We start from the raw sequence: 16,857 nt of genomic DNA on the forward strand, positions 1-16,857 counted from the left end.
ATCCCGGTCACTCCGTGTGAGATTTGTGCTGGACAAAGCGGAGGCGGGACAGGTACTCCGGTTTTCCCTGTCATCTTTCATTCCAGCGACACTCTCCACTATCATTTTATTTCATCTGTCAGTCATTTATCATTGCCCCAGAGAAGTGCGACAGACTTCGGCAGCCGGCAGAGTTCCTATCCTCGCCGCTAGATGGGGGTTCATTCATTCCATTCCTCACCCGGTCAAATGACTGGAAACAGGCTGTGGATTTTCATTTTTCTCTCTGTCCTTCCAAACCGTAGTGTGATACACCCAACTCCTTCGCGATGCTCACATTATGGGCGACTTTTCTTCGATAGTAAACACTTTGCTTTCGTTTGCGACATCTTCATGGCGATGCTTGCCTCGACTATTTAACAGAGGGTCTGATTTCAAATCTACTGAAAACAAGCGTTTAAAAATAAACTTTTCATTTTTGTCAGGAATCCCAAAACAGAAATCAACTTTAGTCGTTATAATCGATAGATTTCTCCGGAAATGTTATAAAACTACGCCGTATTATAGGATATGTCGTACACGAGGTCTAAAATCTCTTTCATTTTCTTACAATTCTTGAGCCTGTGGATGGAGTCAAAGGATGCCTTATCTGTACCCGCTCCATAACGTAAGAGGCTACTAAGAGGGGAGCAACAAAAGAATCTGTACTCACTCTTTCGTCTTCTAAACCCAAAAATATTTGCATGATTTCATGCTTTTCCGCGTACCGGAGAAAATGTGTGTTACGTGACGCGACAAAATGTGTAAGAGAAGTGTAACCATAGCAACTGTGACTTATGGCTGGTGGTCATCTGAAATGAACAGTCAATGACGGATGGCCTTGAGCGGGAGACATATTTATGATCGTTTAAACTTCGCAAAGGGAAAAGTGATTTCTCTTTTTACAAGAAAGGATAAAGGGATGTGTTCCCTCCACTATCTCCACCAGAGTATGAAATAAGCATTAACTTAATGAGTGTAATTTTGGACAGCACGCTTATGACACTTGAGGAAGAATTTGATCGATGGTTTCTTCAGATGCTTGTGAAAGTTTCGTTATCAAGACGGCTCTGTGATCGTGGCCACCTGAAGTACGCCCACACTCGGCCTTCTGCTCTTGCTGACTAATAGCTGTACCAAAAGTTCGTCATTACCCTTTTGTGTCAGCCCCGTTCAGAATTCCGTTACGGGCCGGCCTTCACCCGCAAATGGGATTTGAGGTTATAAATTACGTACTCACTTAGAAGAAAAAACGTCGCTCCTTTTAGGCACATCATGAGCGGGCCATCATACTGCATGTCCTTGTACAAGAACGGTCTAGTCATTAGCACCTGTAACTGTTTCAAAACCATGTACGGTTTCTTCTTCAAGAGATCACAATCGAGAAATAATATTGCAAAATGGCACCCCAAAAGTTTGAAAATAGAACAGACACAATAGTTTTAATAATTATGATACAATTTCTTTGGCACCTTATTCTCATGTTGTTGACAAAAATGTTTAATCACATCTACCGGTATGTGTTTACGTATTTATTTATACATGAATCTGGCCTATGCTAACGACTTGGTCTTCATGGAAGAATGTGCCGGAAGCTTGCAGTCTAATATATCTTGGCACTTGAAGATAGATGCAATGAGTATGGCATGAAAATTACCCTTTCCAAGACTAAAGTGATATTAATAGGTTAGAAATCTAAGAGAACTAAATGTCAGTTTGAGGATACAAAACTTTAGGGTGTGTGTTTTCCCAGGATGGTGGTATAGTAAGTGAGATTGAATCAAGGTGTAGTAAAGCTAATGCAGTGAGCTCGCAGTTGCGATCAACAGTATTCTGTAAGAAGGAAGTCAGCTCCCGGACAACGGTCTGTTTTCAGACCAACTTTGCTTTACAAGAGCGAACTCTGGGTGGACTCAGGATATGTTATTACACACATCAAAGTAGCGAGAATGATTGCTGGTACACGTTGTGAGCAAGATTGTATCAAATTGCATAGCTCTTAACGTTACCCTAGAAACGCGACGGGGAAGTCACCAAATGTCTTTTCTCATATGAAGACTGTGTTAGGGAATTTTCGTTGTAATGATAGGCCCGCTTGCCTACCATCAGTCACCACCAGGTTGGGGAGTTTTTATTATAATGGCAGACACTCATTCTCCACCAGCCAGTTTATATCCTCAGAAAGACTGTTTTACTGGTTTTTCCAACTGAAATGAACATAGGTCATTGCAATGACGTCAGTAGGAATGGCGCGATTAAAAGCAATGCTTTCATATCGAATACTTCATCACATGAAAGACCACACACTTTCTAACTTTTAACGAACAGAACTATGCTGGAATGACCAAGTCGCAGACAGCTCTGAACACTCTTCGTCTTTTTTCGGCGGTGTGGGGCGAGGGGGGGGGGGGGGGGAAGGAAGGCGAATAGTGAAGAGTCCCAGGGCAAAAACTATGCCCTTTTACTAATCTGTTTCTGAGGAGTACCCGATGAGTCGGAAAATCTCAATTCACTACACTGGCAACGGAAAAACCTGACTTGGAGGCACTTTTTTCCTCCAAGCCAGAGGAGAAGCCCCCTCTTCACTGCTAATTTGGAATTAAATGAATGTATAATTTAATAAAATAATTTAATAAATAAGAGGAAGAAGCTTTTCCTAAGAAACGGCTCTTTTCAGGGTTTTGAGTTATTTAGTGAAATGTGGTGCTATAATTTGAAATAGGCTTAAATTGTAATTCTAGATCAGGTCATGCTACTACTACTACTACTACTACTAAGTGAGCCTCTGCCCTAAGTGTGCATACAGATCATTCAAAACAGCGCGTCAGAGTAGGGATCGAATAGCTGGAATACTCTGATGAACCAGTGTGTTACGTACCTGCAGTATCAGAAAATGTATGAACCAGAGGAAAATGAAAATAAAAACCTACAACCTGTTTTCCAGTCATTGCCCGGGTCAGGGATGTAATGGACGAAGCATATACATAGGCTGTTAGTACGATGGAATCGCCACTCCCATTGATATATTAATGACTGATAGTTGCTATGAAATGAGAATGGAGAGTGTTGCTGGAATGAAAGATGACAGGGAAAGCCGGAGTACCCGGAGAAAAACATGTCCCGCCTCCGCTTTGTCCAGCACAAATCTCACATGGAGTGACCGGGATTTGAACCACGGTATCCAGCGGTGAGAGGCCGACGCGCTGCCGTCTGAGCGACGGAGGCTACATGAACCAGAGGAATGGCATGCTAAAAAGGAACGTTTTCCAACTCCCCAGCTATTTCCTGCCAATGTTCAGTCGGGCTGTTATACTCGGTACGCAGTAGTAATCCCATCTATCGGAGTTGAGCGGCACCATAAGAAACGAAGAACATCACAACAAACAATGGTCAAAGTAAAGTTACTGTTGATCAGTAACAAACAATGGTCAATGTAAAGTTATTGTTGATCAGTGTTATGCGCTTTCGATATTGTAGGCCTTCTGAAATACCACTCTATCATAGTCGGTACAGTAAAACTGAATGAAACATAAATGATCGGAAATTGTATTGTCTATAACTTTTGTTATGTAGTACTTTTCGACAGCACCAATAACATAGGTACTGGTATTTAAAAATTAAATCTTAGGCGCCTTCCCCTAAACTACCATTTCATCTCGGGTGAATAAAATTATTTACAGCCTAGACTGTAGTTTCTTATTCCCCAACTCTATATAGCGGTTTTCATTAAATTCTGTTAAGCCATTTTCTCGTGGCTCGGCGTTGATATGGACTTAGCAACAAAACTACAAATTCATTAATATCTGTGTTATCAGAGCCGGTACGGTAAAAATGTATAAGATATAATTGACTGGAAATTTAATTCTATATAACTTTAGTTATATAGTATTTATCGATAGGACCGCTAATGATATAAATATTCGATAATTAAATTTAAGGCCTTCCCCTAAACTACCATTTCACTCAGCGTGAATAAAATTATTTATAGCCTAGATTGTAGCGGCTCATCCCCCGACTTTATATACAGATTTTCATTAAATTATCTTCAGCCGTTTTCTCGTGATGCGTGTACATACATACATACATACCGATAGACAGACAGACAGACAGACAGAAATTACGGAAAAGTAAAAAGTACATTTTTTTTGTTACTATGGACATGACCGATAAGAAATGCCATTCTTTTCAAATTCTGAGCAATGTACAGACAAAACTCTTATTTTATATTTATTTATTTATTTATTTATTTATTTATTTATTTATTTATTTATTTATTTATTTATTTATTTATTTATTTATTTATTTATTTATTTATTTATTTATTAGCGCCTAGTTTAGTAGGGTGTGACTCAGCTTATGTATATTAGGTCATCAGTGCAGCGGCAGGCTGGATCCTCAAATAGCACTAGTGTGGTTATGGGGAAACCGCAAAAACAAATGGCGGCGCCAAAATGAGGCGTACTAGGCAACCCTCATTAGCTTTCATATTATCACAGTCATGGACGAGACTGGAACTTTAGCAGAAGCTACACTTGGTTCTGGCCTGTGTCAAAAGTCTGTTATTATGCCAATTCTAATTAATCTTGCATTCTAAAAGAAATACTAAAATTCCATAACTTATTGCAAACTGACTGTAAAAACTTACCATCTAGTTCCTACGGTTAATATTTACACGAAAAAGGTAATGTTTGCAACACCGTTTAAACAGCTGTGGAATATCTCTAATTTAAGCCGACAGAAAATTCCACAGGCGAATAGTACCAGGATGAAGGAATCACTGTCTCTAGCCGTGCGATGAACTGGGGTTCGTTAATCATATACGATCAACGTCGCTTCTCAACCTGCGCTAAAAGCTGTCATCCAGTGAATCGACCAACCCTACAAGCACTAAGATTAGAATGGATATCCACGCTGTACATGCTACCAACAAAATCACACTTCACTGGATCTCAGGTAATACCGGACATTACGGAAATGAACAAGCTGATTTCCTAGTGAAGTATACTTGACAAGACAGACGATTTTGTCAAAAATATGTGTTATTGCTGGAGGTCTTCCGAATATTTGCCTTACGGAAGTCAGCGTCAGAAAATGTGTAACCCTATCAACCGTGCAGGCTGTGACGTAAGGTATTCATGGATGGCCAGACAATGTTACCTAGCAACCGTGCAGGATGTGATGTAAGGTATGGAAGGATGACCAGACAATGTTACCTACCAACCGTGCAGGCTGTGACGTAAGGTATTCATGGATGGCGACACAATGTTACCTAGCAACCGTGCAGGATGTGATGTAAAGTATGGATAGATGGACACACAATGTTACCTAGCAACCGTACAGGCTGTGACGTAAGGTATGGATGGATGACCAGACAATGTTACCTAGCAACCGTACAGGCCGTGATGTAAGGTATGGATGGATGACCAGACAATGTTACCTACCAACCGTACAGGCTGAGATGTAAGGTATGAATGGATGATCAGGCAATGTTACCTAGCAACCGTGCAGGCTGTGATGTAAGGTATGAATGGATGATCAGGCAATGTTACCTAGCAACCGTACAGGCTGTGATGTAAGGTATGAATGGATGATCAGGCAATGTTACCTAGCAACCGTGCAGGCTGTGATGTAAGGTATGGAAGGATGACCAGACAATGTTACCTACCAACCGTACAGGCTGAGATGTAAGGTATGGATGGATGACCAGACAATGTAGCCTAGCAACCGTGCAGGCCGTGATGTAAGGTATGGATGGATGGCCACACAATGTTACCTAGCAACCGTGCAGGCTGTGATGTAAGGTATGGATGGATGACCAGACAATGTTACCTAGCAACCGTACAGGCTGTGATATAAGGTATGAATGGATGGCCAGACAATGTTACCTAGCAACCGTGCAGGCTGTGATGTAAGGTATGGATGGATGGCCACACAATGTTACCTAAAAACCGTACAAGCTCTGATATAAGGTATGAATGGATGACCGCACAATGTTACCTAGCAACCGTGCAGGCTGTGATGTAAGGTATGGAAGGATGACCAGACAATGTTACCTACCAACCGTGCAGGCCGTGATGTAAGGTATGGATAGATGGCCAGACGATGTAACCTAGCAACCGTGCAGGCTGTGATGTAAGGTATGGAAGGATGGCCCGACAATGTAACCTAGCAACCGTGCAGGCCGTGATGTAAAGTATGGATAGATGGCCAGACAATGTAACCTAGCAACCGTGCAGGCCGTGATGTAAGGTATGGATAGATGGCCAGACAATGTAACCTAGCAACCGTGCAGGCTGTGATGTAAGGTATGGAAGGATGGCCCGACAATGTAACCTAGGAACCGTGCAGGCTGTGATGTAAGGTATGGATGGATGGCGAGACAGTGTTACCTAGTAACAGTGCAGGCTGTGATGTAGGGTATGGATGGATGACCAAATAATGTTACCTCACAAACGTTCAGCTTGTCTGGTCACTGGAAATTACCAGCCTTTGATGGATGGCCATGACTGACAATCATATTTATGATAATTTGTTTTGCGCAAAGGGAAAATTAGTTTGTTTCCTTGTAACGGTCACTTTCCGAAATAATATGCGTACCCTACGTCTAAAGGTCAACTTTACAATGAAGTTTCATAATTAACTGTTCTTTCGTACTGACGTCACTACATGTCTTTTATTGCGCTAGACCTGGACTTATTCACAATTTCTGAAATTTAATTTAAAGGGGAGTTACACCTACATTAAATTTCTGAAGCAGGGGAGTTTTATTTGGCAAAAAGATCATACGCCGGCGAGCAGTTTGGTTTTAAAACCCCAGCTGTCCGATGTTGGCGGAGTAACGGAATTTCACACGTGTGAGTTGACAGAGAATTAGTTTTACAAATGGCTGACTTTGTGCATCTCCTCCCTTACAGACCACACATCCAGCCCTGTGCACGTGTCTTCGGTGCAGCTATTAATTAGAAGCCAGCCGCCATCTTAAGCATTCTGGACGTCTCCTCGTCTTGCCCGCGTAGATAATAGTCGTTTAGGAGTCAACTCGGGACTGTCGTTAATTGCCAACACAAGAACTATTCATTGTTCCTGGCCAGAGCCTTCTCCAATTATGTCTGCTGCCGCTATGTAATTTAGCGTGTGACATGCCTGCCACCTGGTGACATACACAGCATCTTTCTCTGGGGCCGGAACAAGACATTTCTCTCTTCCGCGATGCTCCACCGTGAAGGCTGAAGTACTTCAGTCATAACGGGGTCTGTTATGATGTCCAACAGTATAAACAACCTGCGTCTATGTACATCTACAGAAAAGTATTTTTTCTTGTAATAATAATAATAAGAAGAAGAAGAAGAAGAAGAACAATAACGTCGCTACGCGAGCAATACCGCATATCTGGCGACACTCTTCCTGTCCATTATTTTCCTTAGACTGGTCACCCCTCCCAATCACATATGGACATGCAGTCCATCTAAACAATCGTCGTTGTGTTGTGACTGATAGGGGAATCCCAGTGGCTCTCAGTTAGAGAGAGCGCTGGCAGCAACAAAGTCCCTAGCGGAGTCTGGCATGATTTCCTCTAGTTACCCCAGGCTCCTGAATTTCGTCTTTCGTACCGGACCTCACTTGGTCATCACTTGTTCTCTTATGACCCCGATGGTAATAATCTCCTGAGCCCTTCGTGACCCTTCGACGTGTTGGAGCTCTTTCATTTTCCTCCTGGCTAGTGTTAACAGTGGATGGCTGCCCAGTTGTACTTCCTCTTAAAACATTTTGCTATTTTCTTTACGTCGCACCGGCACAGATAGGTCTTATGGGGACGTTGGGACAGGAAAGGCCTCGGAATGGGAAGGAAGCGGCCGTGGCCTTCATTAAGGTACAGCCCCAGCATTTGCCTGGTGTGAAAATGGGAAACCACGGAAAACCATCTTCAGGGCTGCCGACAGTGGGGTTCGAACCCACTATCTCTCGGATGCGAGCTCACAGCTGCACGCTCCTAACCGCACGGCCAACTCGCCCGGTACCTCTTAAAACAGTAATCACCACCACTACCACGTGAATAATGCTTGCTTGTTGCTGATGCTGATGATGCTTGTTTGGGTCTAACATCGAGGTCATCGGCCCGACGTGAATCATCACAAGGAGTAATGAAGTTCACTGCTTCTATGTCAATACAGAGTTCTCAAGACAAGCATCTCAAGAATGGAGTAATTTTAACATTATAAACAGAATACAGGTTGTACACCAAGTTCATTAAGAAATTCTTAGATTATATTTGCGATGAAAATCTAAAAGAAACTCAATATTTCTCAGTTTTAGTGCCCCCACTCCACACTCCAGTTAAGGTCGTCATCAGCTCTCAAGAGAAGGATGAGGATTGAGCGAAGTGGCTGTACGGTTCGGGTCGCGTAGCCCATTCGGGAAGTAATGAGTTCGAACCCCCACTGTCGGCAGACAGAAGATGGTTGTCAATTGTTTCCGATTGTCACGCCTTAATTTAAGGCCTGAGTCGCTTCTTTCCCATTTCCAGCCATTTCCTATCCCATCGTCGCCATAAGACGTATCAGTGTTGGTGCGACGTAAAGCAAATATAAAATTAAAAGATTAGATTGTCCAGACCTTCGTAAAATTAGAGCATCAGATAAAAACAGGGAAGGATCATAAATACTCTTTTCACCTCATAAACCTGTTAAACCAATATGCGATAATCATTGCATGAATTCCTTTAATGTGTGACCCTGAAAGTGGAATCTCCGAACGGAAAGTTCACGAGAAAGGAAGCTTTATTCTGTTGTCATATTTTCTGTCTTCTGTCGTCATATTTTGAGGTTCTTAAATTAATTAATTACTTACCTAGCGGCTGTCTTCGTATTTTCCCTGAAGTAGGACATGGTCTTGACCCCCGCTGTGCTCGTGAGGCCAATTCTGTTGTGTAGGAGAAGGTTACACTGCATCACGGTGGCGCCGTCATATGTCTTGATGTAAGGCACCTGCTTAGTAATTTAGGAACGTAAGCCTTGTAATATTCTGCTTAACACTACATGCAGGGGAAGAGGTGTTCACTTCCCTACTGGGTCAAAAGCGACGCTCGGGCAACAGACGTGTTCTCTGCTCTGGACTCTTACCATTGTTAAGCAAAACTTCAGGGTGTTAAAAATAAGCCTATTTATATATTCCATGCTGTTCTTTGTATTCGTGTGTTTCAAATGCCATTGGAGCAAATAATATTTGTGTATAAGAATAAAATAGCAACATTATAAACATGTTAAAATAGGTATGTAATACTGATAAAACAATAACGTGCGAGCTTAATTCCTTAGTAGTCGATACTTGGAATAAGAGGAAGTTTCTCTAAAATGGAGCGAGGAAAGTTGGATAAGTCTTATGGCTGCGGGTCATCTGATATATGTGACCCATTGTTACCTAGCAACCGCGCAAGCCGTGACTGAGAGACATATTATCAAAGAGGAGTGTAGAGTACAGATGGTCGATGTTATCTTGCAGGCTGTGATGTGAAGTACTGATGGATGGCCATGACTGAGAGACATGTTATCAAAGAGGAGTGTAGAGTACAGATGGTCGATGTTATCTTGCAGGCTGTGATGTGAAGTACTGATGGATGGCCATGACTGAGAGACATGTTATCAAAGAGGAGTGTAGAGTACAGATGGTCGATGTTATCTTGCAGGCTGTGATGTGAAGTACTGATGGATGGCCATGACTGAGAGACATGTTATCAAAGAGGAGCGTTAAGGCCACCACACACAGAAAGCTAAGCTAAGCTACGCTATACTATGCTACGCTAAGCAATGCCAAGCTGTGGTGTGCTATGACACGAATAAAAAGCTAAGCTAAAATATGCTAGGCGCGCTGTTGTAAATAATCAATTGCTCTCTCTGCACTACTGCTCGTTGGCATGATTTTTTTTCGAAGGGGTTCGACTGACTGAGACTGTGTAGGTGTGGAGGCGGACGGAACAGATGATAGTAAATAATTTCGTATGGCTATTTCTAGCCGAGTGCAGCCCTTCTAAGGCAGACCCTCAGACGAGGGTGGGCGGCATCTGCCATGTGTAGGTAACTGCGTGTCACTGTGGTGGCGGATAGTGTTATGTGTGGTGTGTGAGTTGCAGGGATGTTGGGGACAGCACAAACACCCAGTCCCCGGGCCAATGGAATTAACCAACCCGGCCGGGAATCGAACCCGCGACAATCTGAACCGAAGGCCAGTACGCTGACCATTCAGCCAACGAGTCGGACGGAACAGATGATGTGATAGGGAGTGTAGGTCATCACTCATCACATTCCGGACTCTCGCAGTCATCTGGGCGGCTACTTCAGTTATCTCGTGACGTTAATGTTTCCTGCCTGTCAGTGTTTGAATTTGTGCTGTAAGGAAAATTAAGCTATTAATACACATCCAAACGTATATTATGAAATGGCACACGGAGATCTGTTTATGGAGCATATTGAACTGTCCTAGTCCTTGTGCTTCACACGCACGTATTCATGTTGTTCATTTTTTAGTGTAATGTTTATAATGTCTTCTCTGTCTGACTCCATAGCTAAATGGTTAGCGTGCTGGCCTTTGGTCACAGGGGTCCCGGGTTCGATTCCCGGCAGGGTCGGGAATTTTAACCTTAATTGGTTAATTTCGCTGGCACAGGGGCTGGGTGTATGTGTCGTCTTCATCATCATTTCATCCTCATCACGACGCGCAGGTCGCCTACGTGTGTCAAATCAAAAGACCTGCATCTGGCGAGCCGAACTTGTCCTCGGACACTCCCGGCACTAAAAGCCATACGCCATTTCATTTTTTTTTTCAATGTCTTCTCTGCAAAACAACAAAAGAAACGTTCTTATTTGCTTATAACCTCGAATGAATTACATGCGTTTTAAATTATAATATACTCAACATATGAATTCACTTATAATTTCATCAATTGTTAATATTTTAAAAATATTTTAAATACCGGTATTAGTCATACTGTGTGCGTTAAAATAACAGGTCACCTTCTTGTAGAAATATAAGGCAGAAGGAATTCCATTTGTTTGTGGAATCTCCACTCCTTCATTTTTTCCCTTCCTGTCCACTTTTACTCTCTTTTCGTCTCATCAGTGCCTCCCTAAAACAGTCCCTCAGTATTTTTCATAAGTTTTTAAGTCATTTACCTAAAACAATATATGCTATTGTTTTACCTTTCACGTTCTTAGTAACTGTTGATATATTTAAGAATATTTAAGAATATGGCATACAGTCGCTGAACAGGCGCTTCAACTGTATCTTCTAAATTGTAAATAATATGCGTAAAGCCGTGTGAAAAAACAATTAGAACTGTCAAAATTGTGATTATATAGCTAACTTATAAATGGTAGCCTACTTACAATCAATTTGAAGTACTGAACTTATTTCCTGCCAACAGGTTTCCTTTTTTATCAAGTCTCTGCAGTAATTTGATGACGTGTCATAAAGTCCAGGATATCATTTCACCTCATCAATTAGTCGTTCTTCTTCTGGCCCGTTGTCCATTGTATTAAAATATCGAAGTGCTACCAGAAGAGACTCACACGACACGACTGAACACACACGAGAGCCCGCCAGACCAACTGCTCAGAAATGAAAAGCGCATGCGCCAGACCAGCTACAGCTACGAAAATCGCCTGCCTAGCGATCTATCTAGCTTAGCTTAGCTTGGCATAGTGGCCTGTGTGTGGTGGCCTTTAGAGTACAGATGGTTGATGTGATCGTGCAGGATGTGATGTGAAGTACTAATGGATGGCCGAGACATATGCAAGGCTCTTTTATCAAATAGGCCTAATCTCATCACACTTTCAAGATCTGATTATTTCATTCGATGCCCTGAATCCTGCACTTGTCTCTCGGAAACGATTCGTTAGACATTAATCGTTATCAGTTTGAGTTTCATTTATCGAAAGACACATTTATGATCATGTGATTTTCCCACAGGGACATTCAACACCCGGTGTTACTACGACCTTATATAGCCAGCGTATTCACAATAATTAATAATAATCCCCCATAGGGCTACAGCTCTGACGGGCCTTGGCTACCAAGAGGCCGCTATTCAGCCCGAAGGCCTTCAGGTTATAGTAGAATATAACGCGTGCTAGCACGATGAATCCTCTCAGCGACTTCTTCTACTTTTTATTAATTCGTTATTAAACAACATTTAGCAGTATTGAAAATGAATTTCTATAAGAGAGGTTTGGCATGACCTCAATATAAACTGAAAATTACCGTACTCATACTAACATGCTTGAAAGAGCTGTGTCCCTCATGGCTATTGCCTTTGATTGCACTCACAATAATTATCACATCGCATCTCCAGTAGAAGGCCAATCATTTCTGATTACGTTGCACATTTTATCCTTCCTACGTCTCAATTCCTCATCGATGACAGACCATTGGAGCCTTGTGTCCTCATGACCAGACAAACACTTTCCTGAGGTGGTAGTATCTTAACTACCATTGCGTTAAGTGAGATTGTTATAAGTCACCACTGATCCGCATTTAGGGCAGTCGCCCAGGTGGCAGATTCCCTATCTGTTGTTTTCCTAGCCTTTTCTTAAATGATTGCAAAGAAACTGGAAATTTATTGAACATCTCCCTTGATAAGTTATTCCAATCCCTAACTCCCCTTTCTATACACGAATATTTGCCCCAATTTGTCCTCTTGAATTCCAACTTTATCTTCATATTGTGATCTTTCCTACTTTAAAAAAACACCACTCAAACTTATTAGTCTACTAATATCATTCCACGCCATGCCTCCGCTGACAGCTAGCGACATACCACTTAGTCGAACAGCTCGCCTTTTTTCTCCCAAGTCTTCCCAGCCCAAATTTTGCAACATTTTTGTAACGCTACTCTTTTGTCGGAAGTCACCCAGAACAAATCGAGCTGCCTTTCTTTGGATTTTTTCCAGTTCATGAACCAAGTAATCCTGGTGAGGGTCCCATACACTGGAACCATACTCTAGTTGGGGTCTTACCAGAGACTTATATGCCCTCTCCTTTACATCCTTACTACAACCCCTAAACACCCTCATAAGGATGTGCAGAGATCTGTACCCTTTATGTACAATCCCATTTATGTGATTACCACGATGAAGTTCTTTCCTTATATCAGCACCTAGGTCCTTACAATGATTCCCAAAGGAACGTTCATCCCATCAACGCAGTAATTAAAACTGAGAAGAATTTTCGCATTACATCATACCATTGCCTACTGTCCACCTCACAACATTATCGAGGTATGTACATACCGATATAACATACAGTATATTTCAAATTCAAATCTCATGTACTTTTTAATTTTGGAATTGGAAACCACAATATTTCCCGATTCTAGTGCGCCATCGAATCTATAAAATAAAATAAATAAAATAAAATAAAAATATTAATGCGCATCCCAGTTTTAAAAGGTCTGAAATGTAAAGAATATTTGCTTGCGATTGCAATATACAGCATTTTACTGCAAACGACAGTGAGTTCCCAGCATTACAATACAGGCGCATTAACACTACTTGATTTGACAATGGATTTATATTACAATTTCTATTTTCTCCATTCCTGTACGAATTTCGAAACCTCTTCATTTACCGCAGGATGTCTTTCTGTTCGTGAGCCGTTGAAGTTCTTTCTGTTCACTTTAGAAGCAAATGTCGCCGCTTTCTATTGGCGTCACAAACGAATCTTGCTTTCTGCTACACCGTATGATCTTGCAGGCTGCTTATTTGCACAGTTCTCTACATAAACTTTCCATTTGAAGCTCACTTCATATGAAACCCTTCGCGTTTTTGTCTTCTATCTCTTAATTACGTCAAAGTGACACGTCACAATTAAGCTTTTACGATCAACAATGCTTGCAAAAATAACACATCGTTAACAAAATAAAATACGAAAGCGCGCGAAGTGGACCCAAACAGAGGCGAAGTACTCGAAGAAGCAGAAAGATAAGCGTAATTTTCGAGTTTGCGAACGAATGTTCTGCTCCAACGATTCTAAAGCGCACCCCAAGTTTGGAGACTAAATATGGCAGAAAAAAGTGCCCATTAGATTCGAGTGAAGACGGTATTTTCGCAAAACATTATTACACGAATATAACGCCATCTGGTTTGTATTATTTAAATTCTTCAGAGCCACCCCCATACTACTGTAAACTCTCGTTTAGTAAGTGCATCCCGTTTTGTAATCTTTATGATTCGCCATTTTCATTTCGTTGTGATACTTGGACATCTAAATTAAAACCTAAATATGAATTGGACGAAGTAATAACACCATAGATTATGTTGTCCGTCCTCCTCGAACTACGTTATTCGAACATGCCGTGATTCTTTTTACCTGGTATTTGTAGTAATAGCCCAATATTTCTAACTTGTGGGTCCTGTATTTCTACTTCTGTTTCTCTTTGTTCTCTAGAGGTAGGTTCAGACAGTTCGTTTAGCACTACCCAGGGGATGAGTACACTTTAAGATGTGCTGCGGACGTCATTAACTTCATTATCCCAGAGAATTTTCAATCTGGATTTTGATTTGTTACTGACATTCTGATTTTGTGATTTCGCGGTATCTCTCCTCAATTATGAACATAGCTTGCACATACTGTACCTTTGTATTATCATAAATAACCTGGTATTCTCCTAAAGAAGAAGAGAATTAATCAATTTCAGAGCAAATTATACGATTAATAACTTCCACGATGAGACAATATAGAGGTTGATAGTAGTTTATAACCTCGCTGATCTCGAAATATATTTGCAAATAATGCGAACATGCGAATTGAAAGATAACTACAAGACATCATATCGTCAAAGAGAGCGTCGTCATAGTATAGTTGGTGAAATGGAAGGTAATCCAAGTGTTAGAAAATAACTTCAGTTGTAATAGGGGAATATTTAGGTTTCTGCCTTAAGGCTCGAAATGATCTGACGCGGACTTCACAAGTGACTTGTAGTTCTTTCTCCCTTTCAAGATTACCAACCACATGAATCTATCGCCTCAATAATAATAATAATAATAATAATAATAATAATAATAATAATAACAATAATAATAATAATAATAATAATAATAATAATAATAATAATAATAATAATAATAATAATAATAATAATAATAATAATAATAATAATAATAATAACAGGGTGCGAAATCAGAAATAAATGGTGGGGGGGAAGGGATATAGGGCTTAACTACTAGTGTTTATTTCAGACAGTATTTCGCAGGGGGGGTTAAATTTCTCCTGTAATTTAATTACCCCCTCCCCAGACAATAAATTGTAGATCTTTTTGTTTGAATTTTGTTGTTATAACGAGAATGATAAACATTAGAACATTATTCAAATCAGCTGAGAAGTTTTGAGAGACTGTCGCTTTCTTACGAAAGGCCAGACGAGGCTCAATTTGTCCTGATTTATTGCTTTATTAGTGAAATCTTCCTCTATCAGGGATACGTTTTGACTGAAAAAAATGTGTCGGTTTGCACACTATTGGCTACTAATCGGAAACACAGCCTCTCCAAGAAGTACAAGAGAGGTGTAAGCTCGAGCTACTTAGAGAAATGACAAAGGAGGAGCGCTTCAAGTAATTTGTATTTTTTCCCGGGTTTCAGATGGATTTGTCAGAGTGAAACATGAATAATAGGTTGCAGGTCCGGAATGCCACTGGTGCGTTGTTTTATTGCTGAAGGTCTGGCAGTCACTTGAATTATTGCTGATGTTCTCATAAAAATATGTACAGTAAAAATCATTAATTTCAGTCATAAATGATATGTGTCCTACATTTTCCTCATAATTTTATAATGAAAGAATCCCCCCCGGGTAATTTTAGTGGGGGGGGAACCTTTGAGATAAAATCGTCGGTGGGGGGGAAATCCCTCCCTCCCTCCCCCCCCCCCCGCGATTTCGCACCCTGAATAATAAGGAAGTTGGTTAGATGAGTCTCATATTGTAGATATCGGGATCGAGTAGCTGTGTCGTCGGTTACCATTTAAGAGTATTTAAATGCATTAGTGTCAATCACCAGACTTATTTGTGTTTTAAAATTCTCCTTTGGCGGCAAAATTTCGGACATTTAATAAGTACGCGGTGATACGTGACAGACGCTGTGGGAGCCCAAGGTAAGGCTGCGAGGTGGGCGGATCAGGGAGGTCGTAGTGCTTTCCACAGCCTTGTGGAGCTGCAGCCTCAGGCTTACACCTCTCCAGCTTAGTGGTCTTCTCAAAGAACCTGGTGGTTTTTGCGGTAATTCGAGTAAGAAAATGTAGTGTATTGTGTGTCCAACACATGACCAGTCGGGTACGAAGTAGCGACGGGACTCGAACCGGCTAAACATGGTGTAAATCTATATAGACTTGACGTCTTATTGATCAAGGGTTATCAGTCCATAGACTGGTGTGATGCAGCTGTCCATGCCACCCTATCCAGTGCTAACCTTTTCATTTCTATGTAACTATTACATCCTACATCTACTCTAATCCGTTAGTAATTTTCATACCTTGGTCTACCCTTTCCGTTTTCACCGCCTTTACACTTCCCTTAAAAACTAACTAAACAAGTTCTGGGTGTCTTATCATTCTCTCTCTCTCTCTCTCTCTCTCTCTCTCTCTCTGCCTGCATGTACATATTTCTTCCTGCCCTTGTGCACTTATTTAACTTCTCTCTACAGAATGGAGTGTATCCCTCAGAATGGAAGCGTGCCAATGTACGTCCTGTGCCCAAAAAGAAAACACCAACAGTCTGTAGTGATTTTAGGCCTATCAACATCCTCTGTGCACTTAGTAAGGCACAAGAAAAAACTGTTCATGAGCAGATATGTGAATATTTG

This window comes from Anabrus simplex, chromosome 11, assembly GCF_040414725.1.
Source record: "Anabrus simplex isolate iqAnaSimp1 chromosome 11, ASM4041472v1, whole genome shotgun sequence".
NCBI lineage: Eukaryota > Metazoa > Arthropoda > Insecta > Orthoptera > Tettigoniidae > Anabrus > Anabrus simplex.